The 14,974-nt window shown below is 38.6% G+C and overlaps 1 pseudogene; it reads left to right on the top strand.

Annotated features, from left to right (window-relative positions):
- Positions 1-5,905: 5,905 nt before the first annotated feature.
- Positions 5,906-6,024, top strand: LOC112482287 (annotated as a pseudogene).
- Positions 6,025-14,974: the final 8,950 nt, after the last annotated feature.

The following is a 14,974-nucleotide window of genomic DNA, read 5'->3' on the forward strand; positions in this document are numbered from 1 at the left end:
AGAGGCTCTGTGGAAGAATTCTTTTTCTTGTCCTTTCTAACTCTTAGAGCTGCACTCCTTGTATTCCTTGGCTTGTAGCCCCTTCCTCCACCTTCGAAGCCAACGATATAGCATCTTGCTTCGGTCACCATGTTGCCTTCTACCTCTGGAGTCAAATCCCCCTTTGCCTCCCTCTCATAAAGGACACTTGTGATTACATTTTGGCCAACCCAAGTATCTTGGACAATCTTTCCATAAGAATATTGGCAAAGCCCTTTTTTGCCATTAAAAGTAACACTTACAGATTCCAAGGATTAGGACCTGGATATCTTTGAGGAGTATTATTCAGCCTATCACAGGATCTTAGATTTCATGAAATATGGAGATGCTATTTAAAGCCATAGTCTGGATGTGATGATCGAGGGAGTGAATATGGACAAAGTGGAGTCTTGAGAATTGCCCTGGTGTACCGCAGCATTCAGAAATCAAGGAAAGGAACCATCAGAGGAGATTCAGGAGTAGCAGCAGCCTGAGAAGTCTGAGACAAACTAGGCAATTATGTGTCTCTATAGCCAACTAAAGAAGGTTTTGTTTGTTTGTTTGTTTGTTTGTTTGTAAGCACAGAATTATAACCTGCATCAAACATTGCAGAGGAAGATGAGGATGTGGAGTTGACTACTGGATTTGGTGCCTTCGATAAGAACGATTTAAGAGCAGTGGTGTGTACAATCGCCTGTTGGGGGCGGGCTTAACAGAGAACGCGTGGGGAGGGTGTAGGTACAATGAGCAGAGAAAACTCGAGATTTTCTATAAGGAGAAGCGGGGCAATAGCGAGAAGGTGGGGTTTTGCCATACCTTCATCATGGAAGGGGAAGGAGCACGGAAACAGTGGGAAACCGCAATTCTAGTCACGGGTTGCGGGTTCTAAACCTGGTGAGGCAGTAAGTTGATGTGAAGGAGGTGATGGGCAGTAGTAGAAAGGCCAATGAAACAGAGGTTCTTGTTTACGAATAACCCTTACGATTGTGGTACCAGAAAGAGTGCACTGATCAGCGTCAAGGTCATCGTGTCACAAATTAATTTTGTGTTTCTAATCATTTATGACGGAGAACTAAGCCTGCATGGAAGTCGTAATTGCAAATGCTACACTCAGTTTGTGTTCTTTTTTTCTTATCCATATAGTTTTTCATTGTTTCATTTTCCAATGAGAAATTACTAAGAGCTCCTGGGATGATTATTACGAATCCTTCTAACGAAATCATCATCTCACCCTTTGCTGATTTCACATGGCTCTTTTAATGTAAAAATTGAAAGTTCATTCTGAAAGAATTTCTAGAGCAAATCGTCTTCCACGTAAATGATTGCATGGCAATCAATAACTAGCTATACATTACTATGCGAGAGGTTTTGAGAAATCGATAATAAGAATACCAATTATCGTTCGGGACCCTATTTTCGTCTGTCATTTTGTTGGAAATTTTTCACCTGTGCAGTAGCATGACAGGGCAGGTCTTATTATTTGCATTTTACACATAAAAAAGCAGAGACTCGGGCCACATGACTAAGACCACATAGTTAAGAAGGGACAGAACCTGGGACTTTGAACCCAGTGACTGTGACCCCGAGGTCCCCTCGCGTTCCCCCACTCTTCCTTTGGATTCCTTCCCTAAACTCTCCGGCATCATCTGTTTAGCCAATTGTAGCATCGCTCTCCGACTGAGCATTATTGCTGCGGGAGGGCGGGTTAGTGCTTTGCTGAAGGTTGACAGCCCAGGAAAAGGGCGTGAAGGCGCCACGCTTACTGCAGAGTGGGCGCAGAGTAGCTCTCCCGCACCGATGCTGCCGCGCTGTCTGTGTCGCCTGTAACGGATGCACCTGTGATTTTGCAACAGCTAAAGGGAGGAGGCAACGCGGTTCTGCCACCTTACTTTCAAACTTTCAGCAGACGCAGAGTGATTAACGTCACCCGCCCCGCCATCGACATCTCCTTTTACCAAGTTACACTGAAAGTTCATAGCGCTACGTGATAAATGGTCCTATTCTTAGAATGAAAATTTTTTTTTTCTAAAAATAAGTGGGCTATTAATGGTTCTCTGTCTCCTACACACACCCACACTGACATTGCAGAGCTCCTTTTTCAGGATCTTTCTCTTTGGTTTCAATTGACATTTTGCTAGTAATACGATCTCACGGTTTACTTACTTCCTCCTATCACTTGGTTTCCGGCGTGACGACAGGATAGTCATCTATTAAACATGTGGTTGTCAAGAAATAAGTGTCCTAACATCAGGTTGTTGTTTTACTTGGCAGATAGATAAGGATTCTTTGATATTTAAATGAAATTTTTATCAAAATGATATTTAGAAGTTTAAAGGTGCAGACTTATCTACATTTTTAAGAATTCTAGTAGCTTATGTCAAATCAACTCCCTCTCATAACATCAAGGAAAAGCTGGATAAATACTAACATGTATCAATTTAAAGGCATTAGAGAACACTCAAGGGAGATAGGAGTTAGGGGATAAATATTCTTGAAAGAAAGAAAATGAAATGAGACAAGCTCACGTTCTCTGTTGCTTTTTCGCCATCACTAAGCCGTGCAGGATGAAGGAATTAGAAGACAAACAATGACAGACAGAAAATGTAAAAAATCCCAGCAAACTTTTGTCGATATCACGGTGCGAGGAGACACAAATTGGAGTTCACGTCCTGATAAATATGAGAGGCACTGGTAAAAATTTTACTCTTTGAGTTGAGACCCATAAGAACTACATGTTGAGAGTAAAAGCAAACTGGAAATAGACCAGCCCTTACAAAAATTGAAATTCAACCTCCATTTCTCCCGGTCCCACACTGAATCAAGGTTACATGCTCCTTCTCTGATTGCCTTTCAGAAGAAAAGTAAATATTTAAGGAAGAAGATATCAGAGGAGCCTCTACAGGTTTTTATAGGTAATACGAATTATTCAATCGAAAGTTACTGGGCATACTTGGAGGGAGACCCAAATGACAGGTAGTTTGCTTCAATATTTTTGAACTGGGTTCATCATTTGGTAAGGAAAGAGAAAAGATTTCCTGATCAAGACTATAAGACTTTAGGATTTCATCAACTATTAGTACGTTGATCAACCTTAATTCCTTTCTTTTAGCCATCGATTTCTGCTTTCATTTGTTGTGGGCAGACAACAAACTTCATACGATTTAGGCTATTTTATGAATGTTGGAATTGTTTTCTGGCATTCAGTGTGGTCCTAGTGGTTATTCCCTGTGCATTTGAAAAGAGTATGTACTGTATTTTGTCATCGGAAGGAAGCTCTACAAACGCTGGTTTTATCAGTTGTTCAATCTTCTTCAAGAGGTAAAAACACTGACTAGAGGTAGGGTGGCTATGTGTCCTGGTTTGCCAGCAGGAAAATGATCTCACGTTATACCTACTGTCTCGGGGTAATAGTTGAGTACCTCCTTGCCCTTTCAGAAGTAATCAGGTAAGCGGTCATCTTAACTGAAGATCTGGGTGGCCGGTGGAGCAATAAATGACTCCTGCTCTCATCCGAGGTGAATCGCAGACTTGTTTGGATGGCAGAAAGAATTCTTGCCAAGTTTCAACCTTGTGCAACCAAGTGCGTCCACTGTTTGACCTTGGCTGGCTGGAATCTTGGACAACTCATATCAGACTGTTTGAATAAAGGTTTCCCAGCTTTGGTATCTCAAAAACTGAGGGCAACTAATCCCAGAGAAGCGCTTACGATTTGCCTTGCGAGCCACCCAGAAAACTGAATTTAAACACTTGTTTGGTTACTTTCTCCTCTTACCTTATTCCCGAGCCCTGTGCTGTCCAGCGTGGAGTCCTCTCGTCATCGATGGCTCCTGAGCCCTTGAAACGGGGTGGTTTCAATCGAGACGTTTCTTAAGTATGAAATGCACACTGGAACTTGAAAACAGTATAAAAAGAAACCTCGATAATTTTTATATTGACTACATATTATAATAGTGATATTTCAGACATATCGATAGTCAAATAAAATGTATTATTAAAACGAATGTCATCTGTTGCATTTTCCCTTCTTTAATGCAGCTACTGGAAAATTTAAAGTTGCCCACGTGGCAGGCATGATTTTGCTATAAGTCAGCACTGACCTAATCCTTTTCAGTTCTACCCAGGGAGACACACTGGACTGGAACTAAGCACAAGATTCAGCTTGAATTCAAACTGCTGTGTAGTCATCTTTATTTGTTTTCCTCGTATCAGGCATTTGCCGATACTTCCAGACTTAAGACATAACGAATATTAATTATCTACCACAGGTAGGAACTGAATAAATGTCAATGCACTTCTTTCTAGAGCGACTGGTTTAATCTTCCCTAAACGATAATGGGTTTTGCTACACAAAACTCACTCTTCCCTTGTGATCAATAAGGAAAAAACTGCTTGACATGAATTCATCTCGACCATCATTCATTCATCCTCCCTTATTTCAGTGGATGTTACTAGCAACATCTTCAGGTGATTTGTCTTATTTTCACCGGTATTTATATGAAATTTAATGTGAAATACATGTACGAGTGAGGGAAATATGATCCGTCATTAATGATTTAGGTGAAATTTAGTAAACAGAACAGTATAAATGTAGGCGTTTCTTCGAAAAGACAGTGGTGAATTATAAGAGAAATGGAACATGCCTTTATATATGCATCCAATAATTATTGGACCTATGTCGCAGGTCAGATCAAAAATGTTATTGTCAAGCAGTTAAAATTTTGAATTTTATTCTATTTGAACTAGAAAGCCAGCGGTACAATTTATTTATGCTCGCTCTAGCTAATCTAAAAAAAAATGCAGCAGTGACAGCGGGGAGGTTGGTTAGGAGGCTGTTGCTATGTTTCAAGCAACTTGGAACATACACTACGATAAAAGAACTTAGGGGAAAACCACGAAAAGAAAAACAATCTCATAACTGCAGCACCGTGGGAGTGGGGAGCCAGTACCCAGAAAGTGCCAGGCAGATTATTCTGCCTAAAGAAATTCGGATAGAAAAACCTGCTTCAGGAGAGAAATTTAGCACGTTCATTTTAGCATAATCACCTTAACATATGAATGAAGCGTGGCAGACACGGAGGATCCAAGCAGAAATCTGTCCCCTGGATTCCCCTTTGTGTCCCATTGATTCTGGATGGTCCTGCAAAAATTTGTTTACCAAATGTTTACTCTTTGTCATCTACTACGAGTTGCCTACCTCTTTGTCCTTAGTCCAAAATGATATATATACCTCATTTTGTCCCCGTCTTTGAAATTTTCATACTTAATTTTTATTACTACATTTTCAGGGTTGAATGCCAAGTGTAATTGCTAAGCTAGAGATTATAAACATATATGTTAGGTATTTAAGTATGCCACCAAACAGCTTTAAATTCAGAAGCAATTTTTAAAGACCAGCATTTTTGTATCTTTAGATTCAGATAACGGTAAGACTAGCCTAACGAAGTATTTTTAAGTCAAATGCTCTTTGAGACCTTCTTTATTAAATAAATGAATTTTTTTTTAACATGAATTAGTATATTCACTCAACTATTACCTGTTAAACATCCATTCTGTACCAGGAACGTTCTAGATGAGGAATACAAAGAGATAAGAATAATTTTTGTATCTTTAGATTCAGATAACGGTAAGACTAGCCTAACGAAGTATTTTTAAGTCAAATGCTCTTTGAGACCTTCTTTATTAAATAAATGAATTTTTTTTTAACATGAATTAGTATATTCACTCAACTATTACCTGTTAAACATCCATTCTGTACCAGGAACGTTCTAGATGAGGAATACAAAGAGATAAGAATACGCTCTTTCCCCCACAGTTGAAACTGTTTTTTAATATAAACAGTTTAAATATTTAATTGAATTCTTATTCACACTTTAAATTAATAAATTGTGTCTACAGCCATGCTACACTGAGCAAGCCCGATCCCGTGTGATCTCGGAAGCTAAGCAGGGTCGGACCTGGTTAGTACTTGGATGGGAGACCACCTAGGAAGACCAGGTGCTGTAGGTGTAAAAAAATAAAAAATAAGGGATTGTAAGCTGACAAGGTCCTTGCAATCTGTGAGGTCAACCAAGGGGTGCCTGGCCTAAATAAATAATAAATAAATTAGTAAATCATTTCTATTTAAATTATCATTAGGTAAATTTTAGCCCCTGATGAAATCCTTGAATATTACGAATTAGTAAAATCAAAATGATACATTTTACTTTTTTTTCAAGACAAAAATCTAAGTATTTATTATTGTAATTTAATGAGTTAAGCTTGTCTGCTTTTAAAGTTCCTGTTCTGATGTAATAGTTGGTCCAGCCAAGATCTCCCTCCACACATTCTTTCCTTCCGCTAGTACCCGAGTACCTCCTAAGCGTCTGGCTCTGTGTTGGGGACCCGAAGTTGACACAACGGGCGAAGTCCCTGCCCTTTGGGAGCTGATATTCCGGTGGAGGAGGAAGCTGACGAACGAGGAAGCAAATTGAATCAAGAAGATAGTTTCTGATGGTCATAAGTACTCGAAGGGATGTGCTGGCAGCTGGGATGAGGGCTCCTTCCTACGGGACTCCTCAATCTCCAAGATGTCCCCTCTCTCAGGCTGCTCCCAGCCAACAAGCGAACACGCTGGGTCCTGACACAGGCCCGTTCTTGCGAGCTGGGGGGCCCCCTCCAACAGCAAGCTTTGGCTCCCCGACTTCCCACCAGCTTGACCTCAACCTTTTGGGAACTGCACTGGAGTCCAAGGCTCTCCCTTCCTCTTCTCTTTCCAGGGGCATCGGCCCAGCGTCCAGGCCTCCCCCCGCTCCCGCCCTTGGTCCTGCAGAAACATCCCCAGGGACTTTCCGTACATCTCTACTCTCTTCTCGGCCTCAGCTTCTTGAAAGGGCTAAGGCAACACGGCCTGTTAAAAATAAAATATGAATCCTTTAAAAGTGTCTTGTGGCAAGGACATAAAAACGGCCCTTGGTGGAAGAACACCTGATTATCCTCTATTTCCAAATTCCACTTTTGGAGGCTGGTTAATGCTGCTTCCACATTGCATCTTTTTTCTCTCCATTTTTGTTGTTTATTTTAGTTACAGTTGATATTCGATATTATATTAGTTTCACACGTACGACATAGTGATTACATGTTCGTATAATTTGTGAGGCGATCTCATTTGATAAGCATGGTACCAGCCTAACACCACACGCAGCGATGACGATATTACTGACTATATTCCCCACGCTGTGCTCTCCATCCCAGTGACTATTTCGTAACCGCCAATATGTGCTTCTTAATCCCATCACTTTTTTCACCCACCCCTCCGATCCTACTCTCATCTGGCAACCATCAGTTGGTTCTCTGTATCTATGAGTTTGTTTCTGTTTTGTTTGGTTGTTCTGTCTTTTAGATTCCAAATATAAGTAAAATCACATGGTATTTGTCTTTCTCTGTCTGACTTATTTCACTTAGCATAATGCCCTCTAGGTCCATTCATGTTGTCACAGATAGCAAGATATTATTCTTTTTTTATGACGGAGTAATATTCCTTTGGACACAGGTACCACCTCTTCTTTATCCATTCATCTATTGATGGACACCTAGGTTACTTGCATATCTTGGCTATTGTAAATAATGCTGCAATGTACATAGGGATATATGTATCGTCTCAAATTGGTGTTTTGGATTTCCTCAGATAAATACTCAGAAGTGGGATTGCCGGATCATATGGTAGTTATATTTTTAATTTTTTGAGGAAACTCTAGATTGTTTTCTACCAATTTGCAATCCCACCAAAAGGGCATGAGGATTCCCTTTTTCCACATCCTCACCAACATTTGTTGTTTATTGATTTATGGATGATAGACATTCTGACAGGTGTGAGGTGACATCTCATTGTGGTTTGAATTTGTATTTCTCTGATGATTAGTGATGTTAAGTATCCTTTCATATGTCTATTGCATCTGTATGTCCTCTTTGGAGAAATGCTATTCAGGTCCTCTGCCCATTTTTTAAATTTGATTGTTTGTTATTTTGGTGTTAAGTTATATGAGTGCCTCATATATTTTGGGTATTAACCCCTTATCTGATGTATCATTGACAAATATCTTTTCCCAAATGGTAGGCTGTCTTTTCATTTTGTTGGTGGTTTTCTTCTCTGTGCAAAAATATTTTAGTTTAATGTAGGCCTACCATGTAGGTTACATTTTCATGATAATCAGAATAATTCCTCTACTGATTAGTAGACATCTAAAACATTAGTGTCTACTTAATTTATTATGTGACCAGAATATAGAAGTAATTAGTTTAGATTATGGATTAAATAGTTATGGTTTAGGTTAAAAAAAATACCTAAGGAATGACTTAAGACATTAAGAATCACAATGTGGCTACCACGGAGAAATATATTCCAAGTCAAAAATGACACAAGTGCTGAATACCTGGAGGATGAAGGATCTCCCGGGCACTCAGAGACACGATCCTCCTTCAAAGAGCCATTTCCCACATACCTTGAAGTCAATGGCTGTTTGGTGCCGTGGTCTCCCAAATAGAGTACAGGCATCGCAGGGGTAAGCATAACAAACTTCTATTTATTTATCTTTAAAAAACAAAATTAAAATTCACCATTAACCTATAGATTGCTTCTGGTTTCCTCGCTTGGTCCAAGTGTGAGGAATTTGTGTAACCCACAGTTGTCAGAAGTTTCACAAGACAGATGTTATAAGCGGCATCTTCTGTGTTAGTTAATTTTCAGCATAGTCGGACATTTCGCACTTGACACATGCCTGTGCCTATGACCATAAAATTCTTTCGTACTATGCAGAGGTTCCCTGTTTATCTCATGGCAGGGTACTTAAAAGAGCCGTTAAAGTTTAGGATGAGGTACTTTCTTCTATAAAAAGATGAACGACCCAAACCCATTTCTGTTTCTACCATGACAAGTGGCTGATAGTAAGCTAGCTGATATTTTAAAAGCATAAACACACGAGTGAGAAATTAATTGCTTTTGAAAGAAGTATGTGCTAGAGAGAGAGAGAATTAAAAAAAAAATGTTATGGGATCGTTTTAAAATTTATTTTATTTATTTTTTATTTTTTATTAAGTTTATTGGTGCATCATTGGTTAATACAACTATATAATTTCAGGTGTACATTACAATTTGACATCTACATATTCTATTGTGTGATTACCACCCAAAGTCCAGTTTTCTTCAGCTACCATATATTTGATCCCCTTTACCCACTTCACCCTTCCCCCACCTCCCTATGTTATGTGATCTTGATGCCAAAAACAATATAGACAACTCATCGAAAAAATCTATCGTGCCGTTATAAAAATTGAAGACAATTTTCTAATCTGTTAAAAATCTTTCAGAGAGTGTTGGCGAATTTTTTCAACCCATTAAAAAAAAATAAACAGTGAAGGCCCTTCCAGTTGGTGGCGAAATTGGATTGATATAAGGGAAGAGCGATCCAATCCTGGGAGACTCTCCAGGCTGATGACAAGGGACCCTGAGGACTTGGGGAATCATTACCTTTTTGGGCCCTGGGAGTGACCCATCTCCCTTCTGGTCATCCTGACTGTCCAGACCTTTTCTTAAATATGAGATAATAAGAAAGGGATGTATAATTTAGGGTGGCCTGCAATCATTCTGTGCCAAACAGAACTTCAATTAATAAATAAAAATCCCATCTATAAATGTCTGCTTACATTTGCATTTTCAAAACAAACCCCTTTTAACAGTCATTGTCTTTCTATCTGTAAATCTGTTACTGATTCAAATTTGATGTGAGAATTAGATGACATCCTTGCTATGAACTACAATTCTTAACTACAATTCTTCAACTCAGCCCCCCAAACAGCAAGAATATGTAACTCCAGTGACATCAATTTTCATATCCAGTTAACATCAATATTCTTCTAGAGAATTTTGATTTACTTGACTGTTGCAGAAATGCATTGAGTTAAGAAAAAAAAAAATCTCTCCATAAGCAGAGTTGGTGTTGATTCTATCTTTCTATCTGTTAAGCTCTGAGCATCAACTTGTGACATCAGTTGTAAATCGATCCAGGCTTTTCAAATAAAAATGCTCATTTTGCTGTAAGATTTTTAATGTACATTAAAGGAAGGGCAACTGGAATATTATTGCTTTAATCCCAATGTGCTTCATGAGTGGGCACCTATTTCTCTTATTTTTATTCTACAGATGAAAAAACAGAAGTACTCTAGTGTAGACGAATTTATCCCAGCCTCACAATGAACGGATAGCAGATTTCTCAAATGGAGTCCAGTCGCTAGGTTACTTAGACTTTCTTCATGTATAATACCTTCCGTATCCTGTATTTTAGCGACAAGGATTTGTGATATATTGTCTTATTTAACTGCTTTTAAAATTTAATTTCTATGCAGAAGATGGAGTATTGGTTCAGAATGCAGCAATGAATAGCTGCCGTCTCTTATGAATAATGGCCATTTTTGATAGCCTTGATTCAAGGTGTGACAAATATTGTAATAAAGGTTATGCTAAGTTAATTATATTTCAGTAGTAGGCATTGCAAATTAGATTGCTTATTTTTAGTCATTTATTACAGTTAGGAAGTAGTCATCAAATTTGATTTAGATGGATATTATTGAGCAGGAGGGAATTGGTTTAATTGAAAAAGTTTTTATTCTAAAAATAGAACGCTAGAGTGTTCTATTTCCTGGTTTTGAACATGCCAGTCCTATATCTACTGCTACTCTCATCTCCCGCATGTACTGATTTAATTAAGTTGAGTGACAAAACATGTACCCGGAACAGAAATTTCAAATTAGAAAGGTGCAAGAATATCACAATAATTTGAAAAACCACATCTGTAGCGGCTATATATCGCCCTATCCTCAGACGACATAATCTGCTACATTTACTGATTTCGTGTTTTTGAGCCAAGGCCCAACTCTTAAACGGTCTCAGAGGAACCGAAAGGACACATGTGTGTTAGAAGGACTCAGATCTTGGCTCCGTGAAGGTATCTCGAGCTGTATGGCTCCATTGCACACTGAGCGTACAGCTACAAATTTGCATCAGTATCTGTCTGTTCGACACCGAGCCTGGGGGTGTAATGAGTACCATGCAGAATGCATGAGAGACTAGAGGGGCCACGTTTCATCTGAGTATCACTTTTAACCATGAAGAAGGCTCCTTACAATGGCACCGAAGACATCAGAAACAGACTCCAACACAAGACTAGCTATGAAGACTTCTCTCCTTCATATTTATTTTTCGAAGAGATACTTTCTGTGTGAAATCAAAGGTCCTTCTTAATCTGGGTATTGTACTGCTCTGGTCTGCTCTCTCTCGATGTTTTACCCCAAAACCCATGTTCCTGCTATAGACTTCACACTTGTACCTCTCCGCTGATGACATTCTTTCAGATCAGAATCTCTTTGCCCCTCCTTCTCTAACTCTGCCAGGTGAGTGTCTACTCTTCCCAGAGCTCAACCTTCAGAGAGTCCGTGAAGGCTTTTCTAAAACACGTTCACTCCCCAACGCCTCGAGGAGAATTTACCAGTTCTTCTGTATTCATTTGCTAGGTCTGCCATGACAAAGCACCACAGACTGGGTGGCTTACATAATAGAAACTGATTGTCTCACAGTTCTGGAGGCTACAAGTCCAAAGTCAAGGTGTCGGTGGTCTCGGTGTCCTCTGAGGGCTGTGAGGGATGGATCTGTCCAGGCTTCTCTCCCTGGCTGGTCCATGCCCATCTTTTTCCTGTCTCTTCACATTGCCTTCCCTCAGTGCATGTCTGTGTCCAAACTCCCCCTTTTTTCAGGGACAACAGTCATAATGAATTAGGGCACACCCTAATGACCTCATTTTAATTTCATTACCTCTGTAAAGACCTTATTCCAAATAAAGTCACATTCTGAGGTGCTGGGGGCTAAGACTTCAACACATAACTTTGGGGGGACAATTCGACCTGCAACACCCTCTTTTATTCCACTCCCCCTATTTATGCTGTAATAATTTCTGCTCCAGTGTCTTTTTCTTCTACCTGACATCTTCCACGAAGTCATAAGCCTTCAGAGCGGGAAGCACATTTGACTTTTCTTTGAACTCCTGTGCTATTATAATTCCTAGTCCAAGAGGCAGCTGACTAAAGTCATTAGGTTGGTTCACTGATGGAATGATGAATAAACAGAGACCCGAAATGATAGTAGCAAAGCCTCTCCATTTAATTTATAAGAAGAACGACAGAAATGTTTCTGGAATTCTACGTTTACCGTTTTTATAGGCCCGTCTCTCTCACTAGACTATGAATTCTCTGAGGACAGAAACCATGTTTTTCTCTTGGATGTGATAGAAATCATTCATGAGTAGCTTATTTATGATCTACCTTTTGCCTCCTTTTTACAAACCGAACTAAAATCTGTTGGGAGAGGCACTGTGTCTCAGGCCACCTTGCGGACAAGTGAAGCCATACGACGGAATTCTAGCCAACGGGATATAAGGGGAGTGTGGATGGGGACTTCAAGAAAAAAAGGAGCAGACTCAACTGGCATGTTTTCTCGTCCTTTGCTGTTTCCCGTTTTCCTACCCAGAATACAGAGGCAATGATCAGAGGTGAAGCAACCAGTCTGTGACAAGGTAAGGGACACATAGTTCAGCAAAACCATGTCTTTCCTTCCCCTCAATCTTGAAAGATGTTTTCTTGGTATAAGATTCTAACGTGATGATTGTATTCTCTCAGCATGAAGGAATTATTGTTACCGATGTTGCTTTTAAGAAATTAGCCACCATTCTTAATTGCCCTTTCCTTATAGGTAGCTGTGTTCTCTTGCCGGCTGTTTGTTTTAAGATCTCTTTTTCTTTGGTATTTTGTATCACTGTGACATGTTTAGATGGAAACGTCTCTGTCTTTAATTATACTTATGACTACTGACCTTCTTGAAAATGAATTTTAGAGTCTTTCAATAATTAGGGGAAATTCTCAGCCATTATTACTTCAAATATTGTCTTTTCTCCATTATTTCAATTATTGCCGTCTGAAACTTTGATTCATGTATGTCGCATATTATGTGCCTTTAATTTTTTTTAATATTTTCTATCTCTTGAACTCTCTGAACTATATTCCCTATAGCTTTTTAAGCTATATCTTCTGAGTTTATTCTCTCTTTAGCTGGCTGTCTTATCTGCTGCTTATGTTAATTAATTAATTTCGACTTCTATATTATTATGTCTAGAATTCTAAAAGTTCTCTAGTGATACTTTTACAAGTATATTTTGTTCTTTTAAAATTTCTAACTCTTGTTCATATTCTCAATCTCATCCTCTATTTATCAAAACATTAAATACAGTCTTTTTTTTTTTTTATCTTTAGTGTCTGAAAATTCCAATGTTTAAAGTCTTTGCAAGTCTAATTCTCCCGTTTACTGTTTCTGCTGGTTTTCACTCATGACGTCTTGATTCCTTATGTGTTTTATGGATTTTGACTGTAAGATGATTATTTTTCTTATACCATTATCAGCGAGAATGCTTTCAGGCTTAGGATTTGTGTTGATTTTATTTTGCTTATATAATATGCCGAGAGGCATCAGTAATTTGGGTCCACTTTGTATCCTTCACTTGATTATTTTAGAATACAAAGGCATAAACTAGATTGCGAAGCCACACGAAGTCAGGCTTGTGGTTTTGAATTCTCAGGAGTGATTACCCTTATCCTCCGTCCATCACCCAGACTGAGCCAGGTACATTTTTTATTGTTCCTTCTGGGTGGTGCTTTTACTTCCTATTTACCGTTACACTGAAAGCGTAGCCTTTTGGATGTCAGCTTTCTGTTGGGTGTTTTCTATTGGCTTCTGCTCCTTTTATGGACGACATGAAGCTTTACTTCCTGGATTCTGCATCCCACCAAGCAGCAGCTTAAATGTTCCCGGATTCAGTCGAGAATCTCAGAAAGAAGGACAACTTTGGCAGTCCCTTGCGCCACAGAGTCCCTGCTTTCACTTTGTTTCTAACCTCTGAGGATTCCTTTTTATACGCCAGATGAAATATTTTATGGTTTCTCCAGCATTCTGATCGTTTCAATTAGGGCATCATTCAGAGCTATATATTTGGCATACTACCAGAAACAGAAATAAAAATATTTGTTTACATTGATGAAAAATTAAAAAATAAGCTGAATATCTACCTATAAAAATCAGGGATACATATATACCATAAACGTCATGAAGCCATTAAAAAGGATGTAGCAGATGCTCATACACTGAGATAGAAATATCTTTAACACACTTTAGAATGCAAAAGAGCTAGTTGCACAATGGTATGCATAACGGGATTCTGTTTATGTAAATAATGAGACACGTATTTGCTTTTGCAAAGACACATACTTTTAGTTAAACACACTTTCTAGATGTTTACATACTAAAAGAAATTTTCTTTGGACTTTTTTTTTTTTTTTTACTTTTTGTAATGAGAATGTATTCTTGCACTATTCCAGTTTGTTTAAGGAATAAATAAGATAAGGCATATGAAGCACTTAGTAAAGTGCCTGACACATCATAAGAACTTAATAAATTTCCACTTATGTCATTATTTTCATTTAAAAGTATAAGTTATTGATGAGGTATACCTGGATGTGATGGTGGTTTGCTATAAATCAGCAGCAGACCCAGAGTTGGAAACTTTATTTTTTAATTAAAAGTACTGATCTGCTCCTAAACTGTTCTTTACAGATCACTTGTTTTACTTGCTATTTTCAGATAAGTATTAATCCAAAAAATGAGTTTAAAAATGTTATCTGTGATCAAATAACCTTTTTCAATGCTGAGTCATATAAAGTAAAATAGTTACGTTTGTTTTGTTTTTGATAGGAGGGGTTGTCAGAACTATGAAATTCTATTTTGCATAATGAATCTCGAAGTTTCTGAGTCATGTATGAAACATTCCTCAAAGTTATTGCACCCCAGAATCCCTCTCTCAAGCATCTCCGGGGACTTCTCTTTCAC

The sequence above is a fragment of the Pteropus alecto genome, unplaced genomic scaffold (genome assembly GCF_000325575.1).
Source record: "Pteropus alecto unplaced genomic scaffold, ASM32557v1 scaffold35, whole genome shotgun sequence".
NCBI classification, from domain to species: domain Eukaryota; kingdom Metazoa; phylum Chordata; class Mammalia; order Chiroptera; family Pteropodidae; genus Pteropus; species Pteropus alecto.